This window comes from Rutidosis leptorrhynchoides, chromosome 3 (assembly GCF_046630445.1).
Source record: "Rutidosis leptorrhynchoides isolate AG116_Rl617_1_P2 chromosome 3, CSIRO_AGI_Rlap_v1, whole genome shotgun sequence".
Taxonomy (NCBI): Eukaryota; Viridiplantae; Streptophyta; class Magnoliopsida; order Asterales; family Asteraceae; genus Rutidosis; species Rutidosis leptorrhynchoides.
Genome location: NC_092335.1, coordinates 678,554,318 through 678,576,089, shown reverse-complemented (window position 1 = coordinate 678,576,089; position 21,772 = coordinate 678,554,318).

The window sequence follows — 21,772 nt, the reverse complement described above, 5'->3', positions numbered from 1 at the left end:
AAAATTTTAAAGAAAATAAAGAAAATTCTATGTCCTAAAAACTAGAGCGTAGAAATGAGAAAGAAGAAGAGTGCGTCGAAAAACGTCAAAAAAAATAAAAGGTTGAAAAATAATAATAATAAAGTGAAGCGTCGAAACTTAAAAGTCTAAAAACTAAATATTAAAAATTACGTCTAAAGGAATTAAAGTTTAAAAGGAATTCTATATCCAAAACGGCAATAACTTAATTAGGCACTAAAATCTATTAAATATTAAAGCGATAAATGACGTCGTAAAATTCTAAAGCGTCCAAATCTTAATCTAAAGAAAAAGCACTTAAGGAATTTTACGGCAATGCCTAAAAATCTAAAAATATAAAATACTACGGCAAAAACTAAGTTTAAACTAAATACAAACGATAAATATACAAATTACGATTAAACGAAATAAAAAGATACAAAATATAAAAATAAAACTTAAAGTTATAAAAATACATTTTTTATAAATATATTATTTTTATATTAGTATTTTATAAAAGTATTAATTTATATATTAATAAAACTAATTAAAACTTAAAAATACAAAATTAAATAAACTAAAACTAATTAATATTGAACTAAAACCCTAATTATTATTAATTATAAATAATTATAACCCTAACTGCGTAATTAATGCGTACCAGGTTTCAGTCTGTCAGACTGCTCCGCGAGTGCGGATCCTAGCTGCCCAAAAGTTCCGCGAGTGCGGAGAATGCAGGTTCAAATGAGCTGCAGGCTCAAATTACGCAGGTTCAGCATTTTTTTTACTTTGATTTAAATTTTTGATTTTAAATTTTATAAAATATAACTTAAATAAAACTTATATTTTAACAATTACCTATTAGTTTTATATAAAAAAAATTACACTTTTTAATTTCGTACTTATAAATATATATATATATATATATATATATATTTTATGTTTTTATATTTTTTTAAAAACTTATATATATAGCTTAAAAACTTATTTTTTTTATAGCGTTTCGCTTTCGGCTCCCCGGCAGCGGCGCCAAAAACTTGATGTGTGCGAGGTGTAGTACGAAATACTATTATTTTTATTAGACAAAATTTCATTCCTCGTCCCTGAACTTTACATCAACTTTGACTCCTCGTCCTTTTTCTTTTTTTTGTGCATCCCTTGTCCCTAATGTATCACAATTATACATCCCTCGTCCTGCCGTCTAGTTTCTGTCAAATTTGACCGTTAACTCCTCCACGTGTAGAACATGTGAGGGTATTTTAGTCATTGTATCATTTTCTTCTATTTAACTTTTTTTCTTCCATTGACTTCTCCCTCATTCAACTCAAAACATAAACCCTAATTTCTTAATTCAATAAAAATAACATCACCATTTCTTTTTGCAAATCTATCATACACATTTCTTCTAAAAAAAAAAAAAAAAAGTAATGAGATTCATGAGATACAGACCTGCCTCACTTGAAGCAAAACTTTTGGAAGAACACCTTTGTGCTCTCATGACAGTTGAGGCAAAGGTTTTTGTACACATTTGTGACTGGAACAAAAAGTGAAAAAAAAAATAACAAATAACATCACTAATTATTAAAGCTTCTGCACAAAAGAAAAATTAATTCATACATGGAAAGCAACAAGACCACATATCAAAGGTACAGAAAGAAAATATTTGAGATTACATCAAAGCATGTTTGTGATTCAACCCAGCCTGCCCGGCTTTTTATGACCTGTAGTAAAAGTGACCCGCTTCAATCCCAACCCAATAAGTACCTGCAGCTTTCCTAGATCATTGTTGACAAATGATGAAGATTGCGATTAAAGTAAACAGTTTCTAATGCACAGACTGCCTCTTAACTTGCAAATAAATCATTATTTGAGCTTGTTACTGTGTTAAATTACTTGTTATATATGAAGAAACATAACAATGGAGACAGTATAACCACCATCTTCAGAACCACCATCACCAGAACCAATTCAAGCTTGTCGTTTTCAACATCACCAGAACCACCATCGTCAAAACCACCATCACTGTAACCACCATCTTCAGAACCACCATCACCGTACCCACCATCTTCAGAACCAACATCACCGGAACCACTTTCCGGCCAAAATATTCACTTTTCGGCAATTTCAGGGACTGTAAATACGTTTTGAGGATTGTTTCAGATTCGTGTGGTGATGAGGATACTCGATCTAGCTTCAATTTCATGTTCTAATGGGGAAATCAAATTTTGATATTTTTGGTGAAATAAATGATGACGATGATGATGAATCTGGTGAAAAAATGATGAAGACGGTGATGGATTACAGTGGGTTGAAGATGAGACGATCTCCCCTAAAATCGATTAGGTGTTCATGATGAGTTGATGATGACGAGTTTATAATTTGATTTCTTGATTTAGTAGAAGTGTAAAATTAGGGTTTGCACATGACTGACCAATAAAGAAAATAAATAAAATAAAATGACTAAAGTAAGTTAAATAATAAATAAAATAAAAAGACTAAAGTACCCTCACATGGTTTGCACATGACTGAACAAACGGCTGAAATTGATAGAAACTAGACGGGAGGACGAGTGATGTATAATTGTGATACATTAGGGACGAGGGATGCACAAAAAAAAAGAAAAAGGACGAGGAGTCAAAGTTGATGTAAAGTTCAGGGACGAGGAATGAAATTTTGTCTTTTTATTACAAAATACGATACAAATTACACAAGTTTTATTTATTTATTTATGGAATATACCTAAACCTTGCTACAACATTTATAGGCAGTGTACCTAATCGTAGAGTAGTGTAGTTTTTAGTAAGTCCGGTTCATTCCACAGGGAGCTAGTGATACGTACTATATTTTTAACAACTATATTTATAATATATATATATATATATACATATACATATATATATATATATATATATATATATATATATATATATATATATATATATATATATATATATATATAAGTAGTAATAATATTATATAAAAGGGGAGTTTTACCGTTTAATGACCGGTTTGTCGATTTTATATTTTAAGCGTAAAGATAAATGACGATATAAAATGCGTAAAATAAATAACAACATTTAAAATGACAATGACAGTAAATAAAAGTACAATGAGATATAAAATAAAACAACTATGCTTATTTAAACTTCCGTAACCATGATGTTTGACGTTTTGATTTTAATTTATTACTCTTGGGTTAATTGTCCTTTGTCCTGGATTATTTGAAACCTATCTGGTTTTTGTCCATAATAGTTCATCGGTCCTAATTATAAAATGCTCGTCAAATTAACCTTATTCCTGAAGTCAAATATTCCAACTAATTAGGGATTCGAACTGTAACAAGGTTTTAATACTTTGTTTAATGATTACACTTGGTTATCGACTGCGTATAATCCAAGGTTTTAATACTTTGTTAACAATTACACCAATTACCCTTGTATGTAATCCACCCCTGTTACAATTAGTCCATGATACATTAATTTATTCACTTGGCCATAATGAATAATAAATTACCCAATCCAATTGATTAAATTAAATGATTTGTAAAAGATGTCGTATAAACGTCACTAAATAGGACATGCATAATCATTTAATAATTATTAGATTAACTAATTTGAAGATAGGTTAGACAGATTCCAATGAGTTGTCATTCAATTAGACAATACCCCCCATCTATTAATAGTCCATAGTCCTATGTTCACAAGTGTCGGTCTTTTGTCCAAACCCAAATTATGGTACAAAATTCAATAACCCCATCTTAATATTTTAGTCCAACATCACGATTACTTTGGCTCAAATAAGCATAATAATAAATTAGTTACGAGACATTAATTGAAAAAGGAAGAACATAGCTTACAGTGGTTATTAATCGCGTAGCGTCGCACGGACAGAATTTTGACTTAAAACCCGTAAAACATTCTTACAATAACCTTATTATTATTAACTTAAAATTAAAATTATATTATATTATATATATATATATATATATATATATATATATATATATATATATATATATATATATATATATATGCACACGTTACATAGAAAGGAAAAGAAAAAGATATGTATAATTCGAGCAGAATTCGTGAGCTTTTATAGGCCCACTTTGAACTGTACAGCTCCGCGAGTGCGGTACTTTTGTGCCTTACAGCTCCGCGAGTGCGGAGCTTCGGATTCCAGCTAACCAAATTGAGTTAAACGTGGGCTGCTGAATATTATAATATATAATATAATAATATATAATAATATATAATTTTATATATATTATATTATATTCTTGTGCATAGTTGACTTGTAATTTTAGCTCCGTTGAGTCGTACGTTGATACTCGGTTTATGTCTCGGTTCCAGATTTTCGAACGTCGTTTCGTACGCGTAGATATCTTGTACTTTGCGTTCTGCGACTTGTACTCTTGTTAATATTTAGACGTTAATTATCAATAATTGGAACCACTTGGATTGTAACTTGTACATTTGAGCTTTTTGGTCATTTGCGTCTTCAAATCGTCATTTTCTTCTTTTGTCTTCGCACTATTTATTTAAATGAATATTACATAAAAATAGAACAATTACTACTAAAAGCTTTACATATTGGAAGGATATTGATACTAAATATATGTTCATTTAGAGCACTATCAAATATCATAAACAATCATTTCCATTATTTTAATAGACCACAAGACTTCATTTTTCATATTAAAGTATAGGTCTGCTCACTGCTATAAAATCCATTCATATGATGAACACCTGGTAACCGATATTAACAAAAATGCATCTAGCATATCCCCATACAGGCACCTCGTCTGTATATAATATAAACCTCGAAGTACTAAAGCAGTTCAAATTCTCTGACTGGGGCTTGTCAAGGCCCATAGATCTATCTTTAGGATTCGCGTCAATTAGTGGAGTGGTTCACTAATTCTTAGGTTACCAAACTAAACAAAAAGGGATGCGCGGTATAATAATTCATCATAGAATGTAGTTTAAGTACTTGTGTCTATTTTGTTAAACATTTATAAAAGCGCATGTATTCTTAGTCCCAAAAATATAATAAAGGGGAGTAATGAAACTCACGATACTGTATTTCGTAGTAATAATGCAAATGACGGCACTGAACAAGTGCAGGGTTGGCCTCGGATTCACGTATCTATATTAAGTATATATATTTATTAATACACATAATTGTAATCGAAAATATATATATATATATATATATATATATATATATATATATATATATATATATATATATATATATGTATATATATATATAATTTTATTAGTTACATCATTTTTATATTAATAACATGTATATTTTATATATTTATTTAAAATATAAATTTTTGTTATAAGTATTAAATATATCTTTATATATATATATATATATATATATATATATATATATATATATATATATATATATATATATATATCATTTGTTTATTAAGATAATTATTATAAATAATGCCAAAATAATATTTGTAATGATAAAAATAATAATGATAATACTTAGTATTGATAATAATGATAATAATGTTTATGATTTCATTGATAAAAATATTGATATTAATAATAATAGTACTTATAATAATATTAATGATAATAATAGTTTTTAAATGAAAGTTTATTAATAATGATATTATTAATTATAAATAGATTGATAATACTAATGTTTATAAATGATACTAATACTAATATTAATGAAAATAATAATCACTTTTATTATTTTCATAATAATAATAATAATAATAATAATAATAATAATTATTATTATTATTATTATTATTATTATTATTATTATTATAATCCTAATCATAGTATTGATAATATAATTTAACAATATTAGTAGTCATTTTAATAATATTAACATAATACTAATAATAATACTTATATTAATATTAATAATAATAATAATACTAAGTGATAATATTAATAATAATAATAATAATAATAATAATAATAATAATAATAATAATAATAATAATAATAATAATAATAATAATAATAATAATAATAATAATAATAATAATAATAATACTTACTAGTAATAATAATAATTTTAGTAGTAACAATAATAATAGTAATTATAATTCTAATTTTAATTTTGTTAATAATAACCCATGGTATAATAATTTTAATTATAATAGTTATAATACTAATAATAATAATAATAATAATAATAATAATAATAATAATAATAATAATAATAATAATAATAATAATAATAATAATAATAATTAAAATCATAATAATAATAATGATAATAGTTATAATTCCAATAATAATAACAATAATAATAATAATAATAATAATAATAATAATAATAATAATAATAATAATAATAATAATAATAATAATAATAATAATAATAATAATAATAATAATAATATTAATAATAATAATAATAATAATAATAAAAATTTTTGATAAGAAAACTACCTCAAAAGAAGCTTTTAAAAAAAAATATTGTTGCGAACCAGACTCGAACCCCCGACCTCTCGTACACCTGCAAACACTCTAGACCGTTGGGCTGTTGCCCATTTTCTGAAATAAACCTCCGACTAATTTCATTTAACCCTTATATTCCCGCCTTCATCTTCTTCATGATATCACCATTATCATGTATCATCACCATCGAATTATCATCATAAGATTATCAACATCATTAATCATCAACATGATCATATCATCACCATTAATATCATCGTACCTCATCATCATCACTGTCCATCATCGACCCATCATTATCACATCTTTGTTGTTAATCATCAACATGATCATATCTTTGTGGTTTTCGATCAAGTAAATGTGGGTTTGGGTTAAACAAGACACATAAACACTGCAGCCATGAACAGCATCATCAAATTATCATTTCATCGTTTATCACCTTTGTACTGTTCATCGTCTTCTCCATTTATCTCTTTCTTCTTTATTTTAAAACAGTAGCAGAATGACATAGCAGTAGTAGTGATAGCGTAACTATGGTGTAGGCTTTGGGGTGGTCTCGGATAGCATAGAAATAGAAAATACGCAGGTGGTTTGACATTTGTTGAAGGTGGGTTTGTTCGAACAAGATGATGAATAGTAGTTGCAAGTTTATATTAAGGTACTAGCTGCAGTAGCAGTTTAAATGTCATACCCCGTCCTAATCCATCTGGACGAAGTCACCAACATCTGGTCTCATTGCGATGATCGACTCCAAATAATGTCTTTAAAATGAGCAAATGGACAGCGAAAGATTTCTTTCATACCTGAGAATAAACATGCTTTAAAGTGTCAACCAAAAGGTTGGTGAGTTCATAGGTTTATCATAAAACAATAAAATTCATCATTTTGATAGACCACAAGATTTTTATTTCTCATAAACATACGTCCCATGCATAGAGACAAAAATATCATTCATATGGATTGAACACCTGGTAACCGACATTAACAATATGCATATTAGAATATCCCCATCATTCCGGGATCCTCCTTCGGACATGATATAAATTTCGAAGTACTAAAGCATCCGGTACTTTGGATGGGGCTTGTTGGGCCCGATAGATCTATCTTTAGAGTTCGCGTTAATTAGGGTGTCTGTTCCCTAATTCTTAGATTACCAGACTTAATAAAAAGGGCATATTCGATTAGATAATCCAACCATAGAATGTAGTTTCGATCACTTGTGTCTATTTCGTAAAGCATTTATAAAAGCAGTGCATGTATTCTCAGTCCCAAAAATATATATATTGTAAAAGCATTTAAAAAGGGAGTAAATGAAACTCATGCATATAAATATTGTAAAACAGTTAATAAAGCATTTGCATGTATTCTCAGCCCAAAAAGTAAAGAGTAAAAGGGAGAAAATGAAACTCACCATACTGTATTTTGTAGTAAAAATACATATGACTATATTTGAAATGTCCCGTTCTTATTGATTAAAAACGTTCCATATTAATTGATTTCGTTGCGAGATTTTGACCTCTATATGAGACGTTTTTCAAAGACTGCATTCATTTTTAAAACAAACCATAACCTTTATTTCATAAATAAAGGTTTAAAAAGCTTTACGTAGATTATCAAATAATGATAATCTAAAATATCCTGTTTACACACGACCATTACATAATGGTTTACAATACAAATATGTTACATCGAAATCAGTTTCTTAAATGCAGTTTTTACACAATATCATACAAACATGGACTCCAAATCTTGTCCTTATTTTAGTATGCAACAGCGGAAGCTCTTAGTATTCACCTGAGAATAAACATGCTTTAAACGTCAACAAAAATGTTGGTGAGTTATAGGTTTAACCTATATATATCAAATCGTAACAATAGACCACAAGATTTCATATTTCAATACACATCCCATACATAGAGATAAAAATCATTCATATGGTGAACACCTGGTAACCGACATTAACAAGATGCATATATATATATATATATATAAGAATATCCCCATCATTCCGGGACACCCTTCGGATATGATATAAATTTCGAAGTACTAAAGCATCCGGTACTTTGGATGGGGTTTGTTAGGCCCAATAGATCTATCTTTAGAGTTCGCGTCAATTAGGGTGTCTGTTCCCTAATTCTTAGATTACCAGACTTAATAAAAAGGGGCATATTCGATTTCGATAATTCAACCATAGAATGTAGTTTCACGTACTTGTGACTATTTTGTAAATCATTTATAAAACCTGCATGTATTCTCATCCCAAAAATATTAGATTTTAAAAGTGGGACTATAACTCACTTTCACAGATTTTTACTTCGTCGGGAAGTAAGACTTGGCCACTGGTTGATTCACAAACCTATAACAATATATACATATATATCAAAGTATGTTTAAAATATATTTACAACACTTTTAATATATTTTGATGTTTTAAGTTTATTAAGTCAGCTGTCCTCGTTAGTAACCTACAACTAGTTGTCCACAGTTAGATGTACAGAAATAAATCGATAAATATTATCTTGAATCAATCCGCGACCCAGTGTATACGTATCTCAGTATTGATCACAACTCAAACTATATATATTTTGGAATCAACCTCAACCCTGTATAGCTAACTCCAACATTCACATATAGAGTGTCTATGGTTGTTCCGAAATATATATAGATGTGTCGACATGATAGGTCGAAACATTGTATACGTGTCTATGGTATCTCAAGATTACATAATATACAATACAAGTTGATTAAGTTATGGTTGGAATAGATTTGTTACCAATTTTCAAGTAGCTAAAATGAGAAAAATTATCCAATCTTGTTTTACCCATAACTTCTTCATTTTAAATCCGTTTTGAGTGAATCAAATTGCTATGGTTTCATATTGAACTCTATTTTATGAATCTAAACAGAAAAGTATAGGTTTATAGTCGGAAAAATAAGTTACAAGTCGTTTTTGTAAAGGTAGTCATTTCAGTCGAAAGAACGACGTCTAGATGACCATTTTAGAAAACATACTTCCACTTTGAGTTTAACCATAATTCTTGGATATAGTTTCATGTTCATAATAAAAATAATCTTCTCAGAATAACAACTTTTAAATCAAAGTTTATCATAGTTTTTAATTAACTAACCCAAAACAGCCCGCGGTGTTACTACGACGGCGTAAATCCGGTTTTACGGTGTTTTTCGTGTTTCCAGGTTTTAAATCATTAAGTTAGCATATCATATAGATATAGAACATGTGTTTAGTTGATTTTAAAAGTCAAGTTAGAAGGATTAACTTTTGTTTGCGAACAAGTTTAGAATTAACTAAACTATGTTCTAGTGATTACAAGTTTAAACCTTCGAATAAGATAGCTTTATATGTATGAATCGAATGATGTTATGAACATCATTACTACCTTAAGTTCCTTGGATAAACCTACTGGAAAAGAGAAAAATGGATCTAGCTTCAACGGATCCTTGGATGGCTCGAAGTTCTTGAAGCAGAATCATGACACGAAAACAAGTTCAAGTAAGATCATCACTTGAAATAAGATTGTTATAGTTATAGAAATTGAACCAAAGTTTGAATATGATTATTACCTTGTATTAGAATGATAACCTACTGTAAGAAATAAAGATTTCTTGAGGTTGGATGATCACCTTACAAGATTGGAAGTGAGCTAGCAAACTTGAAAGTATTCTTGATTTTATGTAACTAGAACTTGTAAAATATATGAAGAACACTTAGAACTTGAAGATAGAACTTGAGAGAGATCAATTAGATGAAGAAAATTGAAGAATGAAAGTGTTTGTAGGTGTTTTTGGTCGTTGGTGTATGGATTAGATATAAAGGATATGTAATTTTGTTTTCATGTAAATAAGTCATGAATGATTACTCATATTTTTGTAATTTTATGAGATATTTCATGCTAGTTGCCAAATGATGGTTCCCACATGTGTTAGGTGACTCACATAGGCTGCTAAGAGCTGATCATTGGAGTATATATACCAATAGTACATACATCTAAAAGCTGTGTATTGTACGAGTACGAATACGGGTGCATACGAGTAGAATTGTTGATGAAACTGAACGAGGATGTAATTGTAAACATTTTTGTTAAGTAGAAGTATTTTGATAAGTGTCTTGAAGTCTTTAAAAAGTGTATGAATACATATTAAAACACTACATGTATATACATTTTAACTGAGTCGTTAAGTCATCGTTAGTCGTTACATGTAAATGTTGTTTTGAAACCTTTAGGTTAACGATCTTGTTGAATGTTGTTAACCCATTGTTTATTATAAAAAATGAGATGTTAAAGTATTATATTATCATGATATTATGATATATAATATATCTTAGTATGATGTATATACAGTTAAATGTCGTTACAACGATAATCGTTACATATATGTCTCGTTTCGAAATCATTAAGTTAGTAGTCTTATTTTTACATATGTATTTCATTGTTAATACACTTAATAATATATTTACTTATCATTTAACATAATTAACCAAGTGTATCAATATCTTAATATGATTCATATGTACCTAGTAAGACGTTGTTATAACGATAATCGTTATATATATCGTTTTCGAGTTTCTTAAATTAATAGTCTCATTTTTATGTATATAACTCATTGTTAAAATACCTAATGAGATACATACTTATAATAAAAACATGTTAACTATATATATAACCATATATATGTCATTGTATAGTTTTTACAAGTTTTAACGTTCGTGAATCACCGGTCAACTTGGGTGGTCAATTGTCTATATGAAACATATTTCAATTAATCAAGTCTTAACAAGTTTGATTGCTTAACATGTTGGAAACATTTAATCATGTAAATATCAATCTCATTTAATATATATAAACATGGAAAAGTTCGGGTCACTACCGTACCTACCCGTTAAATAAATTTCGTCCCGAAATTTTAAGCTGTTGAAGGTGTTGACGAATCTTCTGGAAATAGATGCGGGTATTTCTTCTTCATCTGATCTTCACGCTCCCAGGTGAACTCGGGTCCTCTACGAGCATTCCATCGAACCTTAACAATTGGTATCTTGTTTTGCTTAAGTCTTTTAACCTCACGATCCATTATTTCGACGGGTTCTTCGATGAATTGGAGTTTTTCGTTGATTTGGATTTCATCTAACGGAATAGTGAGATCTTCTTTAGCAAAACATTTCTTCAAATTCGAGACGTGGAAAGTGTTATGTACAGCTGCGAGTTGTTGAGGTAACTCAAGTCGGTAAGCTACTGGTCCGACACGATCAATAATCTTGAATGGTCCAATATACCTTGGATTTAATTTCCCTCGTTTACCAAATCGAACAACGCCTTTCCAAGGTGCAACTTTAAGCATGACCATCTCTCCAATTTCAAATTCTATATCTTTTCTTTTAATGTCAGCGTAGCTCTTTTGTCGACTTTGGGCGGTTTTCAACCGTTGTTGAATTTGGATGATCTTCTCGGTAGTTTCTTGTATAATCTCCGGACCCGTAATCTGTCTATCCCCCACTTCACTCCAACAAATCGGAGACCTGCACTTTCTACCATAAAGTGCTTCAAACGGCGCCATCTCAATGCTTGAATGGTAGCTGTTGTTGTAGGAAAATTCTGCTAACGGTAGATGTCGATCCCAACTGTTTCCAAAATCAATAACACATGCTTGTAGCATGTCTTCAAGCGTTTGTATCGTCCTTTCGCTCTGCCCATCAGTTTGTGGATGATAGGTAGTACTCATGTCTAGACGAGTTCCTAATGCTTGCTGTAATGTCTGCCAGAATCTTGAAATAAATCTACCATCCCTATCAGAGATAATAGAGATTGGTATTCCATGTCTGGAGACGACTTCCTTCAAATACAGTCGTGCTAACTTCTCCATCTTGTCATCTTCTCTTATTGGCAGGAAGTGTGCTGATTTGGTGAGACGATTAACTATTACCCAAATAGTATCAAAACCACTTGCAGTCCTTGGCAATTTAGTGATGAAATCCATGGTAATGTTTTCCCATTTCCATTCTGGGATTTCGGGTTGTTGAAGTAGACCTGATGGTTTCTAATGCTCAGCTTTGACCTTAGAACACGTCAAACATTCTCCTACGTATTTAGCAACATCGGCTTTCATACCCGGCCACCAAAAATGTTTCTTGAGATCCTTGTACATCTTCCCCGTTCCAAGATGTATTGAGTATCTGGTTTTATGAGCTTCTCTAAGTACCATTTCTCTCATATCTCCAAATTTTGGTACCCAAATCCTTTCAGCCCTATACCGGGTTTCGTCTTCCCGAATATTAAGATGCTTCTCCGATCCGTTGGGTATTTCATCCTTTAAATTTCCCTCTTTTAAAACTCCTTATTGCGCCTCCTTTATTTGAGTAGTAAGGTTATTATGAATCATTATATTCATAGATTTTACTCGAATGGGTTCTCTGTCCTTCCTGCTCAAGGCATCGGCTACCACATTTGCCTTCCCCGGGTGGTAACGAATCTCAAAGTCGTAATCATTCAATAATTCAATCTACCTACGCTGCCTCATATTCAGTTGTTTCTGATTAAATATGTGTTGAAGACTTTTGTGGTCGGTATATATAATACTTTTGACCCCATATAAGTAGTTCCTCCAAGTCTTTAATGCAAAAACAACCGCGCCTAATTCCAAATCATGCGTCGTATAATTTTGTTCGTGAATCTTCAATTATCTAGACGCATAAGCAATCACCTTCGTTCGTTGCATTAATACACAACCGAGACCTTGCTTTGATGCATCACAATAAATCACAAAATCATCATTCCCTTCAGGCAATGACAATATAGGTGCCGTAGTTAGCTTTTTCTTCAATAACTGAAACGCTTTCTCTTGTTCATCATTCCATTCAAATTTCTTCCCTTTATGCTTTAATGCAGTCAAGGGTTTTGCTATTCTGGAAAAGTCTTGGATGAACCTTCTGTAGTAACCAGCTAGTCCTAAACACTGGCGTATGTGTTTCGGAGTTTTCGGGGTTTCCCACTTTTCAACAGTTTCTATCTTTGCCGGATCCACCTTAATACCTTCTTTGTTCACTATGTGATCGAGGAATTGAACTTCTTCCAACCAAAATGCACACTTTGAAAACTTAGCGTACAATTCTTCCTTCCTCAATACTTCTAACACCTTTCTCAAATGTTCACCGTGTTCTTGGTCATTCTTTGAGTAAATAAGTATGTCATCAATGAAAGCAATGACAAACTTGTCAAGGTATGGTCCACACACTCGGTTCATAAGGTCCATGAACACAGCTGGTGCATTAGTTAAACCAAACGGTATGACCATAAACTCGTAATGACCGTAACGTGTTCTGAAAGCAGTCTTTGGAATATCATCTTCTTTCACCCGCATTTGATGATACCCGGAACGTCAGTCAATCTTTGAATAAACAGACGAGCCTTGTAGTTGATCAAATAAGTCTTCAATTCTCGGTAGTGGGTAGCGGTTCTTAATGGTAAGTTTTTTCAACTCTCGGTAGTCGATACACAACCTGAATGTACCATCTTTCTTCTTGACAAACAAAACAGGAGCTCCCCACGGTGATGTGCTTGGTCGAATGAAACCACGATCTAAAAGTTCTTGTAATTGGCTTTGTAGTTCTTTCATCTCGCTGGGTGCGAGTCTGTAAGGAGCACGAGCTATTGGTGCAGCTCCTGGTACAAGATCTATTTGAAATTCAACGGATCGATGTGGGGGTAATCCCGGTAATTCTTTCAGAAATACATCGGGAAATTCTTTTGCAATGGGAACATCATTGATGCTCTTTTCTTCAGTTTGTACTTTCTCGACGTGTGCTAGAACAGCATAGCAACCTTTTCTTATTAGTTTTTGTGCCTTCAAATTACTAATAAGATGTAGCTTCGTGTTGCCCTTTTCTCCGTACACCATTAAGGGTTTTCCTTTTTCTCGTATAATGCGAATTGCATTTTTGTAACAAACGATCTCTGCTTTCACTTCTTTCAACCAGTCCATACAGATTATCACATCAAAACTCCCTAACTCTACTGGTATCAAATCAATCTTAAATGTTTCGCTAACCAGTTTAATTTCTCGATTCCGACATATATTATCTGCTGAAATTAATTTACCATTTGCTAATTCGAGTAAAAATTTACTATCCAAAGGCGTCAATGGACAACTTAATTTAGCACAAAAATCTCTACTCATATAGCTTCTATCCACACCCGAATCAAATAAAACGTAAGCAGATTTATTGTCAATAATAAACGTACCCGTAACAAGCTCCGGGTCTTCTTGTGCCTCTGCCGCATTAATATTGAAAACTCTTCCGCGGCCTTTTCCATTCGTGTTCTCCTGGTTCGGGCAATTTCTAATAATGTGGCCCGGTTTTCCACATTTATAACAAACTACATTGGCATAACTTGCTCCGACACTACTTGCTCCGCCATTACTCGTTCCGACACCATTTGTTCCTTTCGTTCTATTAACCCCTGGTCCGTAGACCTGACACTTCGCCGCGCTATGACCATTTCTTTTACACTTGTTGCAAAATTTGGTGCAGAACCCCGAGTGATTCTTTTCACACCTTTGGCATAGCTGCTTCTGATTGTTGTTGTTGTTGCGGTTATTATTGTTGTTGGGATGATTGTTGTAGTTGCTGTTGTTGTTGTTGTTGTTGTTGTTGTTGTTGGGCCGTTTGTTGTAGTTGTGATTGATGTTGCGATTGTTGGGATAATTGTTGCGATTATTATTGTAATTGCTGTTGTTATTGTATTGGTGATTCTTATCACCGTTTTCCTCCCACTTTCTTTTGACTTGCTTCACATTGGCCTCTTCAGCAGTCTGTTCTTTAATTCTTTGTTCAATCTGGTTCACTAGTTTGTGAGCCATTCTACATGCCTGTTGTATGGAGGCGGGCTCGTGTGAACTTATATCTTCTTGGATTCTTTCCGGTAATCCTTTCACAAACGCGTCGATCTTCTCTTCCTCATCTTCGAATGCTCCCGGACACAATAGGCACAATTCTGTGAATCGTCTTTCGTACGTGGTAATATCAAATCCTTGGGTTCGTAACCCTCTAAGTTCTGTCTTGATCTTATTGACCTCGGTTCTGGGACAGTACTTCTCGTTCATCAAGTGCTTGAATGCTGACCACGGTATTGCGTACGCATCGTCTTGTCCCACTTACTCTAGATAGGTATTCCACCATGTTAACGCAGAACCTGTGAAGGTATGCGTAGCGTACTTCACTTTGTCCTCTTCAGTACACTTACTTATGGCAAACACCGATTCGACCTTCTCGGTCCACCGTTTCAATCCGATCGGTCCTTCGGTTCCATCAAATTCCAAAGGTTTGCAGGCAGTGAATTCTTTGTAGGTGCATCCTACACGATTTCCTTTACTGCTAGATCCAAGGTTATTGTTGGTATGTAGCGCAGCCTGTACTGCGGCTATGTTTGAAGCTAGAAAAGTACGGAATTCCTCTTCATTCATATTCACGGTGTGTCGAGTAGTCGGTGCCATTTCCTTCAAAATAGTCAAATGGAACAAGTTAATCATACAGAATATTAAGAGTAGTTAATAGTATTTCGTAGCAGAATATGAACTCATTTATAAAAGCTTTTTCTTCATATTAGCGTTTTATAAGTTTAAATTCGGGTAGTACCTACCCGTTAAGTTCATACTTAGTAGCTAATATACAATTCAACTACTACAATTCTATATGAAAAACTGATTATAATAATATTTCGCGTTCAAACTTTTATACAATATTTTACAAACTTACAATACCGCTTATTTTACATAAAGCATGAAATATAGCACACAATAACTTTGATACAAGATAGTTGTGAAGATAATTCTAGCTAGTACACAAGTCATTCAGCAAAGGCAATAAAGACACGTAATTCATACGTCCAGAAACAAGTCATGCATTCTGGTTTTACTAGGATTACTTCCCATCCTTGGTCTTGTGGAACATAACCGTTATGGCCGTTGATAAGATAGCGTGTTGTAACGTCGTCAAAGAGACGAGGGTTACGTAATGTCCAACAGTCCCGTAACAATCTAAAAACCTCATTTCTTACCCCAATTACCGACTCCGTCACTTGTGGAAACGTTTTGTTTATTAGTTGTAGCCCGATGTTCTTGTTCTCACTTTGGTGAGAAGCGAACATTACTAATCCGTAAGCATAACATGCTTCTTTATGTTGCATGTTAGCCGCTTTTTCTAAATCACGAAGTCCAATATTCGGATATATTGAGTCAAAATAATTTCTTAACCCGTTGCGTAAAATAGCATTTGGGTTCCCCGCAATATATGCGTCAAAGTAAACACATCGTAACTTATGGGTTTCCCAATGTGATATCCCCCATCTTTCAAACGAAAGTCTCTTATAAACCAAGACATTCTTGGAACGTTCTTCGAATGTCTTACAAACTGATCTCGCCTTAAATAGTTGTGCCGAGGAATTCTGACCGACTCTAGACAAGATTTCATCAATCATGTCTCCGGGTAGGTCTCTTAAAATATTGGGTTGTCTATCCATTTTGTGTTTTTAAACTGTAAAATAGACAAGAGTTAGATTCATAAAAAAATACTTATTAATACAAGCAATTTTTACATATATCATAAAGCATAAGCACACTATATTACATATATTACACCACACGAATACAACTATCTTATTCCGACTCGCTCGTTTCTTCTTCTTCGGTTTTGGTTCGTTTTGCCAGGTTTCTAGGGATATATGTTGTTCCCCTAATACGAGCCGTAATTTTCCACATTGGTTTAGAAAAACCTGGTGGTTTAGAGGTTCCCGGGTCATTGTTACAACTTAAGGACTTCGGGGGTTGACGATACATATAAAGTTCATCGGGGTTGGAATTAGATTTCTCTATTTTTATGCCCTTTCCCTTATTATTTTCTTTTGCCTTTTTAAATTCAGTTGGGGTAATTTCTATAACATCATCGGAATTCTCGTCGGAATCCGATTCATCGGAGAATTGGTAATCCTCCCAATATTTTGCTTCCTTGGCGGAAACACCATTGACCATAATTAACCTTGGTTGGTTGGTTGAGGATTTTCTTTTACTTAACCGTTTTATTATTTCCCCCACCGGTTCTATTTCTTCATCCGGTTCCTCCTCTTCCGGTTCTGATTCTTCTTTCGGTTCCGACTCTTCTTCCGGTTCCTCTTCGGGAACTTGTGAATCAGTCCACGAATCATTCCAATTTACATTTGACTCTTCATTATTATTAGGTGAGTCAATGGGACTTGTTCTAGAGGTAGACATCTATCACATAATATCAAACGCGTTAAGAGATTAATATATCACATAATATTCACATGTTAAAAATATATAGTTTCCAACAAAATTTGTTAAGCAATCATTTTTCAAGTAAACACGGTCGAAGTCCAGACTCACTAATGCATCCTAATAAACTCGATAAGACACACTAATGCAAAATTCTGGTTCTCTAAGACCAACGCTCGGATACCAACTGAAATGTCCCGTTCTTATTGATTAAAAACGTTCCATATTAATTGATTTCGTTGCGAGGTTTTGACCTCTATATGAGACGTTTTTCAAAGACTGCATTCATTTTTAAAACAAACCATAACCTTTATTTCATAAATAAAGGTTTAAAAAGCTTTACGTAGATTATCAAATAATGATAATCTAAAATATCCTGTTTACACACAACCATTACATAATGGTTTACAATACAAATATGTTACATCGAAATCAGTTTCTTAAATGTAGTTTTTACACAATATCATACAAACATGGACTCCAAATCTTGTCCTTATTTTAGTATGCAACAGCGGAAGCTCTTAGTATTCACCTGAGAATAAACATGCTTTAAACGTCAACAAAAATGTTGGTGAGTTATAGGTTTAACCTATATATATCAAATCGTAACAATAGACCACAAGATTTCATATTTGAATACACATCCCATACATAGAGATAAAAATCATTCATATGGTGAACACCTGGTAACCGACATTAACAAGATGCATATATATATATATATATATATATATATATATATATATATATATATATATATATATATATATATATATATATATATATATATATATATAAGAATATCCCCATCATTCCGGGACACCCTTCGGATATGATATAAATTTCGAAGTACTAAAGCATCCGGTACTTTGGATGGGGTTTGTTAGGCCCAATAGATCTATCTTTAGAGTTCGCGTCAATTAGGGTGTCTGTTCCCTAATTCTTAGATTACCAGACTTAATAAAAAGGGGCATATTCGATTTCGATAATTCAACCATAGAATGTAGTTTCACGTACGTGTGTCTATTTTGTAAATCATTTATAAAACCTGCATGTATTCTCATCCCAAAAATATTAGATTTTAAAAGTGGGACTATAACTCACTTTCACAGATTTTTACTTCGTCGGGAAGTAAGACTTGGCCACTGGTTGATTCACGAACCTATAACAATATATACATATATATCAAAGTATGTTTAAAATATATTTACAACACTTTTAATATATTTTGATGTTTTAAGTTTATTAAGTCAGCTGTCCTCGTTAGTAACCTACAACTAGTTGTCCACAGTTAGATGTACAGAAATAAATCGATAAATATTATCTTGAATCAATCCACGACCCAGTGTATACGTATCTCAGTATTGATCACAACTCAAACTATATATATTTTGGAATCAACCTCAACCCTGTATAGCTAACTCCAACATTCACATATAGAGTGTCTATGGTTGTTCCGAAATATTTATAGATGTGTCGACATGATAGGTCGAAACATTGTATACGTGTCTATGGTATCTCAAGATTACATAATATACAATACAAGTTGATTAAGTTATGGTTGGAATAGATTTGTTACCAATTTTCACGTAGCTAAAATGAGAAAAATTATCCAATCTTGTTTTACCCATAACTTCTTCATTTTAAATCCGTTTTGAGTGAATCAAATTGCTATGGTTTCATATTGAACTCTATTTTATGAATCTAAACAGAAAAGTATAGGTTTATAGTCGGAAAAATAAGTTACAAGTCGTTTTTGTAAAGGTAGTCATTTCAGTCGAAAGGACGACGTCTAGATGACCATTTTAGAAAACATACTTCCACTTTGAGTTTAACCATAATTCTTGGATATAGTTTCATTTTCATAATAAAAATCATCTTCTCAGAATAACAACTTTTAAATCAAAGTTTATCATAGTTTTTAATTAACTAACCCAAAACAGCCCGCGGTGTTACTACGACGGCGTAAATCCGGTTTTACGGTGTTTTTCGTGTTTCCAGGTTTTAAATCATTAAGTTAGCATATCATATAGATATAGAACATGTGTTTAGTTGATTTTAAAAGTCAAGTTAGAAGGATTAACTTTTGTTTGCGAACAAGTTTAGAATTAACTAAACTATGTTCTAGTGATTACAAGTTTAAACCTTCGAATACGATAGCTTTATATGTATGAATCGAATGATGTTATGAACATCATTACTACCTTAAGTTCCTTGGATAAACCTACTGGAAAAGAGAAAAATGGATCTAGCTTCAACGGATCCTTGGATGGCTCGAAGTTCTTGAAGCAGAATCATGACACGAAAACAAGTTCAAGTAAGATCATCACTTGAAATAAGATTGTTATAGTTATAGAAATTGAACCAAAGTTTGAATATGATTATTACCTTGTATTAGAATGATAACCTACTGTAAGAAACAAAGATTTCTTGAGGTTGGATGATCACCTTACAAGATTGGAAGTGAGCTAGCAAACTTGAAAGTATTCTTGATTTTATGTAACTAGAACTTGTAAAATATATGAAGAACACTTAGAACTTGAAGATAGAACTTGAGAGAGATCAATTAGATGAAGAAAATTGAAGAATGAAAGTGTTTGTAGGTGTTTTTGGTCGTTGGTGTATGGATTAGATAGAAAGGATATGTAATTTTGTTTTCATGTAAATAAGTCATGAATGATTACTCATATTTTTGTAATTTTATGAGATATTTCATGCTAGTTGCCAAATGATGGTTCCCACATGTGTTAGGTGACTCACATGGGCTACTAAGAGCTGATAATTGGAGTGTATATACCAATAGTACATACATCTAAAAGCTGTGTATTGTACGAGTACGAATACGGGTGCATACGAGTAGAATTGTTGATGAAACTGAACGAGGATGTAATTGTAAGCATTTTTGTTAAGTAGAAGTATTTTGATCAGTGTCTTGAAGTCTTTCAAAAGTGTATAAATACATATTAAAACACTACATGTATATACATTTTAACTGAGTCATTAGATCATCGTTAGTCGTTACATGTAAATGTTGTTTTGAAACCTTTAGGTTAACGATCTTGTTGAATGTTGTTAACCCATTGTTTATTATAAAAAATGAGATGTTAAATTATTATATTATCATGATATTATGATATATAATATATCTTAGTATGATGTATATACAGTTAAATGTCGTTACAACGATAATCGTTACATATATGTCTCGTTTCGAAATCATTAAGTTAGTAGTCTTATTTTTACATATGTATTTCATTGTTAATACACTTAATAATATATTTACTTATCATTTAACATAATTAACCAAGTGTATCAATATCTTAATATGATTCATATGTACCTAGTAAGACGTTGTTATAACGATAATCGTTATATATATCGTTTTCGAGTTTCTTAAATTAATATTCTCATTTTTATGTATATAACTCATTGTTAAAATACCTAATGAGATACATACTTATAATAAAAACATGTTAACTATATATATAACCATATATATGTCATTGTATAGTTTTTACAAGTTTTAACGTTCGTGAATCACCGGTCAACTTGGGTGGTCAATTGTCTATATGAAACATATTTCAATTAATCAAGTCTTAACAAGTTTGATTGCTTAACATGTTGGAAACATTTAATCATGCAAATATCAATCTCAATTAATATATATAAACATGGAAAAGTTCGGGTCACTACAATATTGAACAATGCAGGGTTGGCCTCGAATTCACAAACCTATATCATTTGTATACTCATTAATACATATAGTCGTAATAGATTAAATATATATATAACTGTTGATAGAGTTAAGTTAAATATAATTTTTTTTTATATAATGATAACTTTTTTGTAATTAATAATTATGATAATACTAATATTAGTAATAATATTGATACTCTATAATATTGATAAAAGTGATAATGTTAATAATAATATTAGTAATGATAATAATATTAAATTATATTAAAGTATCTATGATAATATTTATTATACTAATTCTTGTAAAACATACTTTTAATTAAGATCTTAAT